A 6,299-nucleotide genomic window follows, 5' to 3' on the forward strand; every position below is an offset into this window, starting at 1 on the left:
AATAATCCCGCTAAAGTAATAGGAATTAGGCCTAAGACGATTCCAAATAGAAAAACTTCAATCATTTCGATTTGTTCGAGGGGATAAAAAAAGAGGTACGATCTATCCCTAAATAGTACTCTAAATTATCCACGAATCTCAATGACCAAGAAAAGAATTCCTAATTAGTCTGGAAAAGAGTCGTAGAATGCCAGGAATCCCAAAGAAAGATTTTTCTTTTCTGAATTATAATTATTCAGTCAATTCAAATAAGGCGTATCTTGTTCAAGCCAATAAATAGAGCTGGGGTTATAGTTAAAGCAGCCAGTAGAAAACCAAAATAACTAGTTAAAGTAAGCATGAAAGAGTTAAATTCCATTTATTTTTTTTTACTACACTACATATGTTGGTAAAGCATTTACCTAAGTTATGGAAAATTCATAATTCATCAGTTATTTTAGATAATACTAAAAAACAAGATAGAGTAAGATACAGAAGTGTAAAAGAAAGTGGATTCATCAGATGATACATGAGTCCCTAATTCCGAATCAAGAGATTTGTTGTGGAATTTGTCAATTGAGTAAAGTAATAATATTAAGAACTAGATCATCTAACCCCATTGAATGAAAAAAAGAAATTCAATTTTCAGGGAAATTTTTGAATAAGAGATAAATAAACAATTGAATTTGAAAAAAAAAACTTCTTTCTATTTTGGATAATTTCTTTTTCAATAGGACCCTCTTTTTGGAGTGAACGATCGAATATTCCCCTATTCCTTCTTATTTTAACTGATTGTATTCCATATGGAATAAGAGGAGAACAAAAGCATTCCACGACCTGCCAAGGGGCTGTTAAAAAAAAAAAAAAAAGAAAGCTCTTCCTTGAATTTACTTTATTTTTATTCCTTTTTCGAACTCCAACCAAAGTAGATTCGAAGACGAGTCACTTCAATTATCCTTTTAAGTTCTATTCTATCTTCTGTCTTTCCCTATTTCATCTCGTAAAGTTCCGCGCTCGCAGTTTGGTCAAGAAAGTTAGACCTAATCCAACAAACAATACAAGGATGAATTACGAATTATGAAAGGATAGATTTCACATATACTTGTCCTTGTATTGTGTCAGTATGAGAATATCCTTCCTAAATTATTTATCCAAACCTATTGATCATTAACTTAGATTTTCCCAAGATTTTGGCTGCTATTCCGAATTACTCTATTATTCCGAAGCCAATGAAAAGTAAGTAGAACCTACAAAAATGGGGTTTTCTATTGATGCCTTGAATAACATATAGCTTACCTATAGACAAAAAAAAAATAAAAAAGTAATTATGTTTCGGAACCAGGCAAAACCAGATTGCTGTGCCATAGGAAGGATAGCTATACTAATTCGGTATACTCAAAATACACCTTTGGTACAAAATTGACAATCTCACAAGGATGAAATATCAGTAATTTTCTATTTACTGGTCGATCCCATCTTTTACGGAATCAATTCCTTTTTTGAATGTACAAAAATTTTGGGAGTTCAGCATGTCTGGAAGCACGGGAGAACGTTCTTTTGCTGATATTATTACCAGTATTCGATACTGGGTTATTCATAGCATTACTATACCTTCCCTATTCATTGCGGGTTGGTTATTTGTCAGTACGGGTTTAGCTTATGACGTGTTTGGAAGTCCTAGGCCAAACGAGTATTTCACGGAAAGCCGACAAGGAATTCCGTTAATAACCGACCGTTTTGATTCTTTAGAACAACTCGATGAATTTAGTAGATCCTTTTAGGAGGCCCTCAATGACCATAGATCGAACCTATCCTATTTTTACAGTGCGATGGCTGGCTATTCACGGACTAGCTGTACCTACTGTTTTTTTCTTGGGATCAATATCAGCAATGCAGTTCATCCAACGATAAAACAAATTCCAACTATAGAACTATGACACAATCAAACCCGAATGAACAAAATGTTGAATTGAATCGTACCAGTCTATACTGGGGTTTATTACTCATTTTTGTACTTGCTGTTTTATTTTCCAATTACTTCTTCAATTGAGAGAAAGAAAGAGACTAATAAGAATTCTCTTATCCCATTTGGAAGGATACCATCCTTATAACTACCCATGACTGTTTTTGTCTCTAGCATGACCAATTGATAAAATGTGGAGGAAAGTAGGGGAAATGGCCGATACTACTGGAAGAATTCCTCTTTGGCTGATAGGTACTGTAGCTGGTATTGCTGTGATTGGTTTAGTAGGTGTTTTCTTTTATGGTTCATATTCTGGATTGGGTTCATCTCTATAGTAATCGGAGGGACCAGATTGTAAACATGAAATGAAAAAGTAGGAGCTTAGCGGGTCCTTACCCCCCTTTATCTGATTAGAGCGGAAAGGACCCGCGGAATTTTTATTTTACTCTATAACGCGAATTGAATCTATTCGATTCACTCTTATGAAGCAACAAGAAAAAGAGATCACTCGAGGATCCAATATCTTATTCCACGATGGAAGTATCCTGAAAATCCTTGATTTAGTTTCGAGTAATAAACTAATAAAACCTTAATCAAAACTATTCAACTAGCCTAAAAATAAAAAAACCTTCAATGGAAGAGTTTACTTTTTTTTTGCAAAATTTCTGTAAATTTGAAGTTGAACTTAATTAAACAAGCCAAGCAATTTGCTCACAATCACAAGAAATTTTTCCCCCGCCATATTTTCTTCCCCTCTGTTTGTCCACTACCTCGGCTAACCTAAGCAAAAGAAAAAGAGGTCCAAGAGACAGACCCGAATAAAGAAGAAATAGTAATCTTTGACGAATTAGGAAGAAAAAGGATTCTTATTTTGATACAAGAAGAATCGGCACAAGAAAAAGGCTTTTTCTTGTGCCGAATAGACGATTAAGAAGACCTGCAATCCCTCCGAAAAGAAGAAATTTTATTTGATTGTTCTCGCCTTTGCCTTGGATTCTCTTCTTTTGCATGGGATATAAATAAGGAATTCCAGACATCTCATAAACAAAAAAGCAGTCCTAAACAAAAAAAGGATTTCCAAAATAGATCATAGATAATTCTAGCAATTGCCAATAAATCGAGGCTTTTTACCAACTTGATGGTAAGAAATCCCGGGACCTAGAAATTCATTTCGTACAATTGAACCTTTTCAAACTGTTTCTTTTTGAGAACCAAAAAAACTTGTGCCAAAATAACGGATGCGAAGAAGAACAAAAGGCTTGGACACGTAATGGATCCTGAAGCACGATTTCTGCGTCCCCCTGACCAAAACCTCCCACATTAGGATTGCTTGTTAATGGTTGATCAAGCTTGATGGATTCCCCTCTGAAACAAGAAGTTCTGGTCCGGGAGGTATAATATCAATCACTTGGCGTCCATCTGATGCATCAACTATGGATATTTCATACCCCCCTTTTCTTTACGTAGTATTTTTCTTACTATACCTGTTGACGTAGCATTATAGACTGTATTGTTACTCTTGCTACCATCAGGATAGATCTGTCCTCTTCCTCGGTTTCCCCCTACATATATGGGATTTTTAAGAAATGAGCATCTTTCTTCGTAGCAGGATCAGGGGAAAGAATGGGAAAGACAATTTCACTATATTCTTACCGGGAACAGGGCCTATCACAAGAATGTTTTTTTTATCGGGACGATAACTCTGAAAAGCAAGATTTCCTATCTTTTCTTTTAACTCAGGGAAATACGATCGGGCGGCGCTAATTCGAATCCCTCGGGCAAAATAAGAACAGCACCTACATTCAACCCTCCCTTTTTTCCATTAGCAAGAACTTGTTTCAATTGCATATCATAAGGAATTCGAAGAACTGCTTCAAATACAGTATCGGAAGCACAGCTTGGGGAACTTCAATATCGACGGCTTGCTAGCTAAATGGCAATTGGCACATACAATTCGTCCAGTTGCTTCTCGTGGGTTTTCATAACCCTGCTGCGCAAAAATGGGATATGCATTTGAAATAGATGTCCGAGTTATTAACGTATATCATGATCGATACAGAAATCGATCGAGTTATCTGTTCCTTTACCCAAGAAAAAGTATTTCTATTTTCCATGTCCAATCGCAGATCCCAGAATTTCTACAATAAATTAGATAGGTAGCTAAGCTAATCTAGTTCCCTATACACGAATCTGTTGTCATTCTACTGCAACAGTTGTACTGCAATGATGAATACCTTAAAGTAGGTATAAATAGAAAGAATTTTGCTAAAATGGAAAAGGGCTTTCTTTCTAAAAAAAGATGCTTGCTAATTTGATTAATATTAATATCGGGAGATCAAATGAATTTATGCTTCACTAATTGAATGATAAATGACTACAAGCGAAGGAGATAGACGATTTAAACAAAAAAAGACCCAAAATTTCAAACATGTATCTAGAATTACTGGAAAACTACAAACAAAAATAGTGAAAATAAGCTCGTTAGGAGCCCATCCAAAATCGTTGTAGACCCAACGAATTACTAGTTCCCAACCACGGGTGGAGTGAAATCCAACAAAAAAATCAGTAACTAAAAGAATAAAAAAAGCTTTTATTGAGTCATTTAAATTATAGAAGAATTCCTGAACCCAAGAATTCAAAATGACAAGTTCCTCTTTACCCAGAAAAAAAGAACCACTTAGAATAGCCAAACAGATTATATTTGTCGAGAAATGCAAAATGGTATGGAGATGATCCTCATTATTTATTTTGACCCATTGTATTATTTCCTTGTGTATTCCTGTAGGAGGTTTTTGTACATGTGTCTTTAGTTTCCCTTTTATCATCTCGTCCAAGAGAGAAAGTTCTTCTAATTCTATGAATCTTTCTAGAATCCTTTTCTCTTGAATATCAGTTAAGAGAGTTTCGGATTGCCTGGTATTCCACCAATTCTTAATCCAAAGTTCCAGACATTTGTTAAATGAGGAAGAGACCCCCCAAGGCAAAAGTACGATAAATACAAGATATAGTAAAGAAGGCAATGCTTTCTTTTTTTTCATTTTTGATCTGTAAATGGAGTTGTTAATGAATATGCTTCATTCGCTGACTCTATTCCATTCCCTGACTCTATATGATGATATTTCTATTTCATGATATTTCTATTTCTTTGAAGCAAAAACTCTATAGGTTTGATACCCTGTATCTATTCTTCTTTTTTGTATATTAGTTATTAGTGGAATTTCAGTGCATTGGGTTCTTTCTTAGATCTAGATGGAATGAAATAGTGAAATAGAATAAAAAAAAAGCCCTTTCGGATGAAAAAGGAAGAATAGTATGCGATATATCTAACTTGGATAAAAAAAAATTAAAAGCAAATTTCTCTTATCCTCGTTTGTTCCTTCCTTTAGATAAATACTTAAAAATCCCCTTACAATAACAAATCCAATTTAGAAGGGACTTCCTCCCTGTGTTGAGAAAACTTTTCTTCTTCCAATTCTTCTTTTCTTCATTCAACTCAGTTCAAAAAAGATACCTCAAAATACTTCAATTGGTACGCGCAAGAAATAGGCCAATTCGGCAGCTTTTTGTTCAATTTCTCGTGGAGTAAAAAATTTATCATCAGTACGAGTCAAGGAATGATCCCCTGGCCCCGGATTTCCATATAAAGAATACGACGAGGATAAAGACCCTCTTTAACCTGAATTCTAATTGATTGGATATCCCGCATAAGGAATCGAAGGAAGACGCGACGTTTTATTCCAGGGAATCCCCAACGAAAAATGCACACTATTCCCTCTTTTCTATCGAATCGGTCATAACCACTACCTACATTCCACAAAATAGTACACCACAAGTAGGAGCTAATGAATAGGCCTGCGATTCCGTAGAAAGACATCACGACCCCCTGCGGAAAAAAAAGAATTTCTTGAGATGGAAGTATAGATATAATATTCTTACCAAGATAACTGGAAATCCCAACCGATAAGAATCCTAGTGAACCTAGAAAAAGAATACAGGCCCAGAAAAAATTACCCCTTTTTCGAGAACCTTTTAGAAGTTCTACCCATATGTGTTCTGATCGCCAATTCATATTAGATATACTAAATCCAGCAGCGGTCGATTGAAATTGAGAGAATAAGCTAAATAATTTTGACTTTACTTTTTTTGATTCTGAAATCGCCTTCAGCAACTAGTACTCCTGTGAAATAATAGGTTAGATACATTGACTTTCTATTCAAAAATATTCGTTGATTCAATTAAAATAAATAAAATAAAACTCGCTATACCTGGCTCTGCATATTCATGCATTTATGCTCGTAGCCTATATCCGCATCCATAACCGTTTTTCATTTGTGTGTAGAAAGTGTGTGTAGAAAAA

The sequence above is a fragment of the Triticum urartu genome, unplaced genomic scaffold (genome assembly GCF_056163025.1).
Source record: "Triticum urartu cultivar PI428250 unplaced genomic scaffold, HENAU_Tu73 scaffold91, whole genome shotgun sequence".
Lineage (NCBI taxonomy): Eukaryota > Viridiplantae > Streptophyta > Magnoliopsida > Poales > Poaceae > Triticum > Triticum urartu.